The sequence below is a fragment of the Gallus gallus genome, chromosome 4, assembly GCF_016699485.2.
Source record: "Gallus gallus isolate bGalGal1 chromosome 4, bGalGal1.mat.broiler.GRCg7b, whole genome shotgun sequence".
In the NCBI taxonomy this organism is placed as follows: Eukaryota; Metazoa; Chordata; class Aves; order Galliformes; family Phasianidae; genus Gallus; species Gallus gallus.
The window spans coordinates 23,529,785-23,543,409 of NC_052535.1; the positions used below are offsets into that span (position 1 = coordinate 23,529,785).

At 39.6% G+C, this 13,625-nt stretch overlaps 1 protein-coding gene across 6 annotated transcripts in view; it reads left to right on the forward strand.

Moving 5' to 3' along the window:
- Positions 1–13,625, forward strand: part of TLL1 (tolloid like 1) — a 136,220-nt gene that overhangs the window by 2,766 nt on the left and 119,829 nt on the right. The gene's annotated exons all lie outside the window — the stretch shown is intronic.

A 13,625-nucleotide genomic window follows, 5' to 3' on the forward strand; every position in this document is an offset into this window, starting at 1 on the left:
GGGATGTTTTTCCTCGTACTTCTTGCTGCGTAGTGGAAGTAATTAGAAATTGCCATACGCGACAGCGTTTTATGCTTATGCATGAGAGAGAGATGATGGTAAGAATCTGCGAAGTGCAATTCGTGTTGCCAATTCCCTGCCATCGCTGTTTTGTTTAGAGAAAAAGGCGTATGTTTGGAAAGTTTGGCCCATTTAAATCTTTCATGGAAGTACTTGCTGCTGCTGCTTCATGATGTGCTTGAATATTGCCGCGATGAGAGACAGTTGGGCGCACCAAGAGCTAGCTGGATACCATTCCCATTGGTCTTAAAAGCAATTGCTGTGATATTCACTAAATAGAGAACAACTCACTCATGTAAGTATATATATTTAGTGTATAGTTGTTCTTCAGAGATGAAAATGTACATCACTTACTGCTGCACATTACATTTGTGCCACGGACCAATCGTTTTAATAAAGATGAGAGAGTTTATTGATGAAACCGATTCTCTAAGAGTATTTCCCAAAGACTTTTCCTGCTAAAATCTTCCTTGGAGGCTGCATTAGCCTTAGTCTGTGAATTCCTGATTCCTGCAATCCCCATCAAAGACGATGAGAGAGGACGCTCACGCTGTTAGGAGCATACCCAGTTGTACCTTCTGGCTCAGCCAGGTCTGATCTGACCCTCTGGGATGGGTGCAGGGCTGCCGAAAGTCATTTACATTACTCTTTTTTTAACTGTTCAGGCTGACAGCAGTGAGGCCTCAGCTAGAAGTGAAGTTCAGCAACTGGGCACAAGGGGAGAAACACCCAAACTCAGTTAGGATTTTACAAAGTAATTTAAAAACTCCAGAGAGTCCCATGCAGACCTTACAGACCTGCCAGAATCATTTGACCTACCATACTTTGTAAGTAAATAAGTTCCTTTGAAACCAGCCACAACTGAGGCCCCCAAATACGCTGATGCAAGTTGAATTCGCCTTTAGTTTAGAAGTTATTTGCATTCTGATTTTCTCCACTCAGTGGCATTTGCTGCTTAGTTCTTATTCCTCGAACCACATGAGGTAATGCTAATGATTTTGAGGCATCGAGCACAGCACAGAGGGCCTCAGGTCTACATCAGCTATAATTCTACATAGGTGGTTATTCATAGATGTAGTCCCAACTCTCTTGGATCAGGCTTCCTTCATTAGGCTCCTCTTTTCTCTGTTTTTCCCTTTTGTGGAAGAGCTGGAGAAACTTACCAGAAATAGAAAGTGGCAGTTTCTAACACGTTATTTATAAGTATGTTTTGTAATTGTTTTTCAGTATCTGGTGTGCATTTTAACACTTAATGGAAAAGGGCTCATTTTGGCTAGCCTGCTTAGAATCATACTGCTTTCTGCACGTTAAATCCGCAGAAGCAGAGTATAATGCAGAATGCTAGAGAGGCTTACAAGTACATTATCTTACTATGTTTCCAGCGTGATGAAAACTGAAATCTTTAGATAACAGGAGTCTGATGGATGCACAGTAGGGTTAAGAGCTTTTTCTGGAACCGATGTTCTCAGCTGCATTAAAAACAAAAACAGCAGCTGTTTTGCAGTAAACCCACGCTTGAGTGTCAGCAGTGAAGCCAGCACCTTGAGAGCCCTGGGAGCAAGGGGCTGAGGAAGAGGTGCCTGGGGAAGTACTGTTGTGGTGCTGCTTAGGAGGAGTGTAGGTAAGGAAGCTGTCGACACTGGGGAGATTAACTTGATGAGCTGTGTGGTTTCCTGTGTGTTTTTTCTGCAGTCCTTTAACCTAGGGATGAATTTTGGGTCATGCTACTTCTTCTAACAAGTCTCCTGGCATTCTCTAACAGCGGGATGTGATGTAATGTGGTTTCTGTGCTTCTGATGTCTCAGATATTTCCTTGTGTCTCTCTGCAGGATATTGCCCTCAGTGTTTACCATTGTGAAGTTCAAGTGTAAGGCATTCTTAGTTTATCTTCCAAGATCTGATTTGCTGGAAGATGTGAAACCAGGAGTGCCATGCTCATCTCAGTGTCAGGCTTTAAAGAATCTAACAATATAGATCATAGTACATATATGTGTGTGTGTGTATACATACATATATATATATATATACAGTAAGTACAACTCCAAAAATTAAAATGTTTAGTTAGATTTAAATGGGCAATGTCAAGCTTCTCAAATTGCAGCATCACCTATCTTTATCTCTGGATTCCTGAGATTTTACTTTTTCTTCCCTTACCACAGCCTATAATGTATTAAGAATATTGATTGAGAAATGTACAGAGTGAGATGGGTAGGAAAAGGGTTTCCCATCCTGTAATTCTCATCCTGTAATAAATTAATAGCCTGCTTAGTTGGTATTAAAGTTTTTAGAATGCTTTTGTTTTGCTTCTTTAAAAAAGAAAAAAGAAAACAACAGAGAACGGCTGAGTGATATTCTGGTGTGATCATCCAAATTAAAATACTTTTGTTGACTTGTGAGAAATTAGGAAACGAGGTTTAGCTTTGGTGTATATCTGCATCACCGAGGTCTGTTACTCCTTTAACATTTCTTCTTGGAGATATTTCACTTTGGAAGAAGTCACAAAGGTTTGAGGAATAGGCTCAGAGGTGAATTCCTTTATCTATTGGCTTTCCCTGTTGTGGGCCTTGGTTGTCTTTGCACCAGAAATTGTTTTGCACTGAGGAAACCTCCCGAGAAAAGTATAATTGAAAACTGTTATGTTCTTACAGTAGGTAATTTGGATGGTGTTTTAATATTGAGGTGCATGTTTTCAGCTGTGAGCGTGCTAATATGCAGTCTGGTAATGCAAAGTTTCTTGAAACCTCTTCTTATATGCTTGAATTTGCTGCATCATTTATATAACGGAGATCTTTCATCTTTTTTTCAGTCATGCCATAAATTTGGAACGATATCTTGAGCAGTTCATGCTAATATAAAGGTTGTACCTCTGATGTCAGCTGCCAAACTGACAGAACTGTGTCTGTTCATGTGGCAAACACACAGTGTAGGCAGCTGAAACAGAAACAGGCTTTTTAAAATGGTCTGTCCCAAATGGCCTCCATCCTGCTGTGAATTCACTTACAGGGTAAATCAGACTACTGAAAAAGTTAGGTTTTAAGCCATATTTCATTTTTTTGAGTTCTACACCATTACTTTTCTCTGTGATGCTCTTTAATGTGGTATCTCAATATCTTTAAAAGATTTGTGTGAACATGAAGTTCTCCGCTTCACTGAAAAGATTATTTCAACGGTGAAACTCTGGGAAAACTATAGTAAACACATGTTAGACTTGCTAACTTTGTGAGTATCCTTCCATACCAAAAGCTCAATTTCATGTCCGGACTGCTTTCCATAGGGATCTGTTTCTGAATATATTTCCGGTGTGTCAAACAAGTGACCTGCAAGGAGTGGTATTACACCACTGCAAAACAAGCCTAATTGACAAACCTAATTGAGCCTGGAATCAGGTCCCCCAGGCGAGCTCAGAAACACTCACCACACCTGGATGTCTGCCTTATGTCATTCTTATTGCCCCTCTGGAAAACAGAGTTGATAGGCTTATGACATAATTCCATTCACTTCTTTTTGGAGAGAAACAGTTGCATCTGTAGTGTGCGGTATTGACAGAAGGGCTGTAAAAATGGAAGAGTCAACTTCTGGCTCTCGCAGGCACAGATGACTTTGAGGAGGAAAACAGACTTTTTTTTTTTTCCTGGATGCATTACAGTACTCTAAATTTTGTAACAGTGAATAAACTAAACAAGGGGAGAAATCTCTATTCTTTGTTTAGATAATGTGTGTTTATGCTTAAACTCAGATAGGTTTTTATAGTCTAGCTGTAGATTCATGAAGAATAGGTTTATAAAATGCTGAAAAATGTCATTACACAACTTTTTTTTTTTAAACTTTTTCTTTTTATCTTGTTTTTTTTAACTGAAGGAAAGATAACTAAGTGTATACCAGAGCAAATGTAAGCTTTGGGCTTTCAAAGCTTTTGAAAGGATGGGCAGCATTTCATAGTGTTTGTCAAGCTTTTCTCTGCATCCTTAGGGCTATCTACTGTACTTCATTCTTGTGCTAGAATCGTTCGAGTTGGAAGGGACCTTTAAACTCCTCTGCAATGAACAGGGACGCTTACATCTAGATATGTAGCTCAGAGCCCCTCCTGCCTGACCTTGAATGTTTCCAGAGATGGGGAACCACCCATGAGATTCCGCCACCTCTCCAAGCAACCTGATCCAGTGCTTCACCATCCTTATTGTAAAAATCTTCTTCCTTATATCCAATCTAATTCTCCCCTGCTTTGGTTTGAAACCATTTCCCCTTATCCAATCACAACAGACCCTGCTGAAGAGTCCCCCTATTTCTTACAGCCCCCCTTTAAATACTGAAAGGCCGCAGTGAGGTCTCCTCAGAGCTGTGTCTTCTCCAGGCAGAACAGCCCCAGCTCTCTTAGCCTGTCCTTGTAGGGAAGATGTGCCATCCCTTGGATAATTTTTATGACCCTCCTCTGGATGTGCTCCAGCAGGTCCATATCTCTCCTCCACTGAGGACTCCACATCTGGATGCAGTACTCTTTGTGTGGCCTCGTCAGTGCAGAGTCAAGGGGCAGGACCACTTCCCTTGACCTGCTGGCCATGCTTCTTTTTCTGCAGCCCAGGATATTGTTGGTTTTCTGGGTTGCGATGGCAGCACTGCTGGCTCACGTCCAACTTACCATCCACGGATACCCTAACATCCTTTTTAGCAGGGCTGTTATCAATACTTTTGTCTTACATTGATTGTTGAGGTTGCCACAACTCATGTTCAAGACCTTGCACTTGAATTTGTTGAACCTCGTGAGATTCACCTGGGCCCACTGCTCGAGCCTATCTAGGTCTCTGGTCAGTATCCCATCCATCAGGCATGTTGACTGCACCACACAGCTTGGTGTCATCTGCAAACCTGGTGAAGGTGCACATTCAATCTCATTGTCAGTGTCATTTATGAAGATATTAACGAGCACTGGTCCCAGTACTGACCCCCAAGGGAGAGCACTCATTGTAGATCTCCATCTGAACACTGAACCACTGAACACCACTCTCTGGGTATAATCTCGCAAGCAATTTCTCGTCCACAGATAAATCCATCCATCAAAGCCATATATTTGCAATTTGGAGAGAAGGGTGTTTTGAGGGACTGTGTCAAAGGCCGCACTGAGGTCCAGATAGATGACATCAGTGATTCTGATACAGTTATGCCATCAGACAAGGTCACTAGGTTGGTTGGGCAAGACTTGCCCATGGTGGAGCCGTACTGGTTGTCTCATATCACCTCTGAGTCTTCCATGAGCCTTAGCATAGCTTCCAGGAGTATCTGTTCCAGAATCTTCCCCAGCACAGAGGTGACGCTAACAGGTCAGTAGCTCCCTGGGTCTTCCTTTCTATCCTTCTTGAAAATGGATGCAGCTTTGCCTTTCTTTCTGGTGACCAGTGGCTTTACGTCACTGTCATGACTTCTCAAATATCATCAAAAGTGCCTTGGTGACTATATCAGCCAATTTCCTCAGGACTCTGGGATGCATCTCATGTGGGACTCGGACTTACTGTTGTTCAAGTTCCTTAGGTAGTTGCAAATCTGGTCTTTGCTTACAGCAGGAGGGCCATTGCTCCACCAGTCTCTACCTTCCAAACTATCCTCTTGAGTGATGTGTGAGGAGCAGTTGTCAGTGAAGAGTGAGCAAAAAAAGTTGTTGAGGACCTCAGCCTTCTGCTTGTCCACTGTTACTAGCTTGCCTGTATTGGTCACTAGGAGTGGGGTTACACCTTCTTGGTCTCTCCTTTTCTGGTTTATGTACCTGTAGAAGCCTTTCTTGTTCTTCTTTGTGCCCTTTGTCAAGTCCAGTTGCATTTGGGCCTTGGTCTTCCTGACCCCATCCATACGCAGCCTATTAGGATCCCTATAATACTCTTAGGCTACCTGTCCCTGCTTTCACTACCTGTGCATATTCTTCTTGCTTTCCAGTTTGACCAGCACGTCCCAGTTCAGCAATACCTGTCTCTTGCCTTCCTTTCCTGACTTCCTCCGCTTGGAGTTGGAGAGGTCTTGTGCCCTAAGGAAAGCCTCCTTAAAGATCTGCAAGCTCTGCTTGCTGCCTTGTCTTTGAGGATGGTTTCCCGCAGGGTTTTGTTGACTAACTCTCTGAAGAGCTGGAAATTGGCTTTCCTAAAGTTTAGTACTGAGATTTTTCTCTTTATCTATCCCTCAGGAGTGTGAACTCCACCAGTGCATAATCACTACAGCCCAGGCAGCCTCCAATCCCCATGTCATCAATCAGTCCACTTGTTGGTGAGCAACAAGTCCAGTATTGCATCTCCCCTGGCATGGCTGTGTGTTACTGTAGTACCGTCCATTTCTCCCATCCGTGATCACAAACAGCCTCTGTCTTCCTCCCTACTACATCCTTTCAGAGTTACAGTCATTGGAAGTGTGACTAGAAAAACCTTTGTGTATTTTTAGTTCTCTCTTCCTACGACATTTTTCTATGCTAAGAAAGCGCCAACTGTTGATGTGTTGATGTGTTTTAATGGATATTCACTCTTCATATCTGCTGCTTATCTTTTACTTTTTTCAAACTCTTTCATTGTTCCTACGACAGATTTCCTCGCTTCTGGATTCCCCTTCACTGACTTTGCTTCCTTGCTTTTTCCTGAGCTGCCTGTCCAGTAGGATTCTCTTCTTTATGTACCCTTGACCTATTCTTATCTGGCTTGCGGGTAGTGATTATTTCCCTTAAATGTAACTTCTGACTTTCTGTAAGATTATCCTCTAGTTCTCTGATAGTTCTGTAGCAAGGCAACTGGACAGCTATGTCCATAGCTAGAAAGGAGAAGGATGTGGTGGACCAAGTGTTGCCAGGTGCCTAAAACTGGAAGCGTACTTAGTGGACTGCCAGTGATCTGTTAAACACTGCATGTTAAATTCTGATATATTCACCTATACGGAACACATACCTGAACCTTCTGTCTCTGTTTGACTCATATACCTGAATACCAAGATCTGATGTGAAGACTATCCTTCCGAAACAATAGAAGTACAAGAAGTACTTGAAATTTAAAGCTTGTATACATAATAATACATGAGAAGGGACTGAGCTGGGGAAGTGTGAAGGTGAAGGCCGTGCCATGGGCATATGCAGAGGGCCTATGGTGCAACCCAGAGCAGGTGCACAACCTGTGGAATGGATGGTTGCTCTAGCTGGCTACTTCAGAGGCAATTCTTACTTATACCAATTGCCTGTGTCACGGTCTACATGTGAAAATTTAGAGTGTTTGAGAATATTTGAGCACAGATATCTCTTACAGAGCAATAATACTCCAGAATGTAAGTTTGTGGTTTCTCTTTCAGTGTTTTAAAACAGATATAGGCAAGAAGCCCAAAATATCCCCAGATCATTTCTTTTTTTCTAAAATAGCTCCTTTTTTTTTTTTTTTTTTTTTTTTTTTTACTTCTGTCTAGAGATATGTGGAATGCGATGCATAGTGTGTATGTAGCCAGTTTTCATGCTATTGTTTTTAGGAAGAGAGATAATTGACTGGGAAATTATTTGGAGGTTGTTTTTTTTTTTTTTTTAATTCATTTTCAGAATTTGACAGAACAATATGCCTGGTCTGAGATACAGTTTTAGTCATTTAAAATGTATGAACATTTCTAGCAGCAATTTCTGTTATGTGAAGCGTTTAAATTATAACTGTGCTTAAATTTTGTGTAAATTAGGTAGCAAATTTAATTTTAAAATAGCAAAATACAGTTCAGCTATGTTAGGACTGTTCCTCTCTCTCTAGTGACACATTTATTAGGGGTCAGAGGTTTCTGGGTTAGTATTCTTATATGCCATTGACAAAATATCAGATGTTTAGCAGCGCAGTAAGGGATAGTAGTGTTGGAACTCACCAAAATCACTAACATCAGAACACAGAAATGGAAAGATATTGATTGCAAAAAATTATTTGAATCTTGAAATAATCTGTTTTGGTGAATTTCTGTCATTTTCCTGCAGAAATGGAGTGGTAGAGATAGGTGGCTGCATTTGAAAGGTACCAGTACTTCTTCAGCCACATGGTGTTCCTTGGGTACTGTAAACTCTATAGTTTGGCTTAAATATCTCATCATAGAAGTGCAGTGGCATGGACAATGGCTGAGAGGAATATATCAAAAGAGCTGTGCATATGTGTTGTGTTATTCTCATACTGGTAGCAGTAGTTAAATGTATTCCTAGTAATAACACTAATTGCTATCAAACAAAAGTAAGCCCATTTTATTGGTGTCTGACATTGTAACAGATGCTTGTTAGGTGCAATCCTACTGCCATAGGTATTGTTTCACTGAAGATCTTCAACATTTTTCCTTGTTCCCCAGGCATAGTGATTTTGGAAATAGTGGCCAAGTTACAGAACTTCTCTTTGTTTCCAGATGATGAACTCAGATGTAAATAAAATAATTTTCAATGGTTCTTATATAATAAAAAGATTCATTTAAACAGTTTATTGCTCAGCCAATTATATTTGCTTTTGGAGAGAGTAGTTTTAGAACAACTCTGCGGGTGTGAGAACATGACGATGAACTGGCCAATTTCTCCATCGGGTAAAATGTCCTTATAACAAATTTGCGTACATCTTCCTTTTTTACTCGAACTTGCTTTTCCCGTTATTCAGCATTTCTCTTATGATTGTACTCTTACCTCGGTTTTATTTGCAGGTGGGTTAAACTTCATTCCTTGACCGTTTTCATACTTAAAAGTGTCTATTTCAGCCTTTGTAAAGGTGTGTGCACACGGAGGTCAATTGATAAATTAGGTATTTTGTGTTCAGGCAATCTGCTTAACCCTTTTTTGACTAAGAGTATGTTTCTGTGCAAAGTTACCGGTGTCATTATGAAGCCATATTTTCCATCTTCTAGTGATCTTTATTTTAGTACTGGAATCTTTATCCATCTGCCAACGCTTTTGTCATCATAGACAAAGACTTAGCAGCTTTTAACCATGCCATTGTACAAGACTATCGATTCAAAATTGAGTTCTGGAACCTTTATTCTGCTGTTATTGATACGCTATAATAGCATTAGCTTCTGAAAACCAATATGGATTAATCTTTCATGCATGGAAAGGAATTACAAAAACAAAACAAACCAGCCAAAAATAATAAGACAAAAAATAATAAGAATTTAAAATAGCTAAAGAATTGGGTTCATGTTGGTGTTTTATGCAGTGAAGGATAAGTTATTGGAAAAACTGTTTGATGAAAATGGATTAAAGAGAAGTTCAACTTGGAAAATGGGGAATTACGAAGAAGGGACATATACAAGCAGAATTAAAATCTAACTTCGTGAAGTTCAGAACTTAGTCAAGGGAATTTTCTTTTTTCCCCAACCTTTTTTCGAACTTTTTTTATGTTGAAGTCTGTTATAGGATGCTACTGAGGCAGTGTTCAGATATGGGATTTGACATTTACATAGACAGCAGGAGAATCCAAAGCTTTGTTAACTGATAGTGATAACATTGTAAGTGGATATTATATCTCAGGCTTCAGAGTTTAACCCAGTCTTTAGTAGAACTCGAGCGTGTGGCAAGATTATCCTCATTTCCCCATCAGATTCTTGTTCCTCTCTGAAGCAGCTGGTAGCAACCGTTGTCAGACAGGACCTTGGATGTGATCCAGTGCTGCAGTTCCTTTGTTCCTAAGCCTCTCCTAAATGGTATTTCAAAAACTCAGGTCTTGTAGTATGCCTTGAAGATAAATGAAATTTGGATCTTCTTGGGAAGCAAATGAATTTCAAGTCTTAGTATGACTACAGAGGCACAGAATCATATTTCATGAAGACGAATATATGCAAGCACAGATAGACAGAAAGCTACATTCATCTAATGTGTATAGATTCTTTCTTTTAAAGATCTCCATGTAAGTACAGCACTTACATGCTTGCCTTTAGACACATGTATGCACATGCTCAAATGACTACCTAAGGAAGTATCACTAAAGCATATATATGCCTGTAGAATTATCTATTAAAAGATCTTGAAAGTTGCATATACAGGTTGTGTGAGTGCCTTTATTTTGTGGGTTTTTTTTTTTTTTTTTTTTTTTTTTTTTTTTTTTTTGCTGCACTGGGAAACATGGTGTTAATCTGTGTCTTAAGCCTGATCTGAAGGCAATTGAACTCAGTGGGAAGGTTTCCAGTTACTTCAGAGATAATTTTTATAGTAAAAAGTGCAGAGCTGACTAATTTACTCCCGTGTGCTTGGGCTACGGCTTGCTTGTATTCATGTGCTCACATGCTTTTCACATTAGTGAGGATGGATTTTTGCCCCAGTTCTGCTATTGTCATCACTAACACAAGAGTATCGTGAAATCTTACATAAGTGACCTTGTGATTGCAGGTTCTCTCTTGCTGGACTGGGGTGTGAATAAAATCCAGCAGCTTCCAACAGCATCTGATTTTTTTCAACACCCCCTCACCTCAGAAGCATGAGGATAAGAATGGATTTAGATTATTGCAGTATTTTTTCTGTCTCTAGAGGTGGGTTTCTTGTCATAGCTGAGTATTCTTTTAATTGTTCCATCTGATGAATGACTGAAAATGCTAACAAACACAATGGTTTCTATTGCATGTGCAGTTCCTCATCTGCATAATTTCAAGAAATATAGTCAAAGATAATAAACTATTTGTCACAAAATTCTGAAGGCATTTGAAACTGGTCTCAATGTAGTTTGTAAGAACAACAACCAAACCATGTACCGTTAGCTAATGTTTGACAAGCACTGAAATTCTCTTCAGCAGTTTGCAAAATCATGACTTCAGAAAGTTTCTTATCCCCGCCTATCTCAGTAGCTTGCTAGAAGGGGGATCTTGGGAAACTAGGAGGAACAAATGAAGGAACAAATATGCTAGTTCTTCTTGTATTTAATAAGTAGAAGAATTATATATTTATATATATTTATAGTTATTATAGTTAACTATAAATAACAGCAGAAAAGTGGTTTTTTTTTTTTTTTTTTTTTTTCCAAAGATACTTACTGTTTAGATGGATTGCAAAAGCTTTAGATTGCAGCATTGGTGTATTACTATGGCATAGCCTAGCTCAATGCAAATCTCATATTTAACCACACAATTCATTGCTTTTATGTTTCCAAACATCTGTGTTCTTTCTAATACTGGTTCTTCAGTGTTTTGAACTTCCTTCACATCCTGAGCGGGAAATGCAGGTGGCATATGCTACTAGAGTTGTCTGAAGATGCTTGTTTGAAGAAAGTTCTTTGTTTGGCTTTAGTTACAAAATTTTCTGGAGTTATTTAGCAGAGGAAGGAAGGAGAAAAATCTTTGCCCATCATGAAAAGGTTGTGAAACTGAACTGTTTCATGAACAAAGACCTCTTGCTCCCTGAATAGCAGTGAGAGCGGTGGGGAAGAGAAAATGTAGGAGTGCTGTTTCTTTTTTTTTAGTCTTTTATCTGTGTTCTTGAGGATGAAACCTTTTGACCCGTGGAATATGGATGAAAACGCAGAAACCCAATTGAGACCTGTTTCCATTGATAGCACCTTTATGCTGGGAATAGCTGAATTAAATGTGAATTTGTAGCACTGATGGATCATGGTTGCTATGTCTGCAAAAGTGAAGCTTGGGTAAAGAAAAATAATATAGGTTTCCTTTTCTTTTCTGAAAGAGAGCCAAGTATGAAGATGCCTCTTTGATCAGAAAGGGTGTGTATAGATGAATTCAAGTTGTGAGGGAGCTGAAAACTGAAATTCTCTGGAGAGAAATACAAGCTATTCTTTGGTGATTTAAGTCAACAACATGTGGAATCAGCTAAAGTTGTGATGTTTTTGTTTTTTTTTAACTTAGATAAAATTATTTTTTCTTTTTAGAGAGTGAAAAACAATCCATTACACTTATTTATATTTCGTTATGGAATTTCACAGCATGCACTGTGTTTTTGCTGATTCATTCATCTAGTCATTCTATACCTGATGATGCTGCAGGTTGTCAAAGACATGTTGATTGTAAATGTAAATCTTTTGTGTGTTTTACCTAAGTATGAACAAGCTCAAACTAGAGGCACTAAGAAAATAATCACCAGAAATTACTATAAGCATTAACTTCTAAATGCAGAATATTGTAGAAGAATAAAAATTACTTTACCCTAGGTTAGTGTTCATGCCCTCTAGCTTGGCTTTGTTGACCTAATATGTCCTAGGTTATTCCAGTGGAGGAATCCTTTCCTCTCCTTCCAATGAGCAGACGATGTGTCACTGAAATCAGCAAAGATCTAGATAAGATACTGAATCTATTTGCATGTGTTAAGGAAACAAATTAGCATCCCCATTCTTATGTGCTAATCAGTTCTGATTCTTTTTAGTTATTTATGGCTGTTCTGGTACCAAGATAAACCCTGCCAACAGCTGGCTGTTGGCTGCAAGGGAGGAGGCATTGCAGGATGTCAGAGAGGTACTGACTTGCTACTGCACTGATGGAGTGCAGAATGCATGGCTCCTCCAGAGCATGGCCAAGCATGCACTGCACCTTTTCTTCTTGTACTCTTCATAATCATTTTTGAATTTAGTTTCCCTTCCTGTTTTTTTTTGTTTTGTTTTGTTGTTGTTGGTTTGTTTGTTTTTCCCCCCACCTGTGCTGAAAAGTCTGAGGTACTTGTCTCTAGCTAGGTGCTTAGAGAACGCATGCAGAATAGGCAGACACCACAGAATGCAGTGTGGGTTATCTGCCAGGAGAAGACAGACAAGCAGGTAAAAACTGAGGTGTTGAACAAAAAGACTATTCTGTGCTGAGCCCTCTGCCACTGACTGGAGATCAAACTGCTCTCTGTATTCAGCTGCTGTGAAGGCAATAACTTCTAATTACAACGATGATAGGCATATCAAAATTCGTGGTAGTGGGCTGTTCCGACACGTTATTCAGCTAAATATGGAGGAGTTCTTCTCATGCGGTCTTACGTTTTTACTTTTTCACACTGCTGTGGACTGTTCAGTAGCTCTTTCACCTGTTAAAATACCATAGCTTACAGATGTCGATGTCATGTATGAAAGTTTGTTAGACTTTTTATTTGTGTAAGGTTTGTCCAGGGAAAGTAACTATCTTTGCTTGGATCTTCATGCCTGAGTTAACACTGCCTTGTTTCTTGCCATGCAATTCAGCAGGTCCTGTAAGTGGGATGTGGAAGAGTCTGCACCAAGAATGTGTAACTGGTATGGGCTGTGTGCTCTGCATGGTAGGGAACTCTGCCCAAGGTGGGGATCCACAGCTGTCAAAGAGTGTTTTTCTCCCCTTATAAACTGCTCTCGTAATTATTTTTAATCCGATTTGTTTCCTGACACATTTATGCAGGGAAATGAAATGCATTATGTTTATCTGCTGCAATGTTTAAGGTGGAATTCTTCATCTAGACTGCAGGTCCTTTTAGGATTTCTTGTTACTTCTAGTGAGATGAATGGCATGTTGACATTCACTTCAGTAAGGTCAGAATTTGTACCTGAGAAAAAATTAAATGTAGGCTTTTTTTTTTTTTTTTTTATAAGTACATTATACCTGGTTGCCTCTTGCCTCCATTGTAACTAGTTTTTGTGTTGTGATGTTTTAAAATCACTGGTCACTTTCAG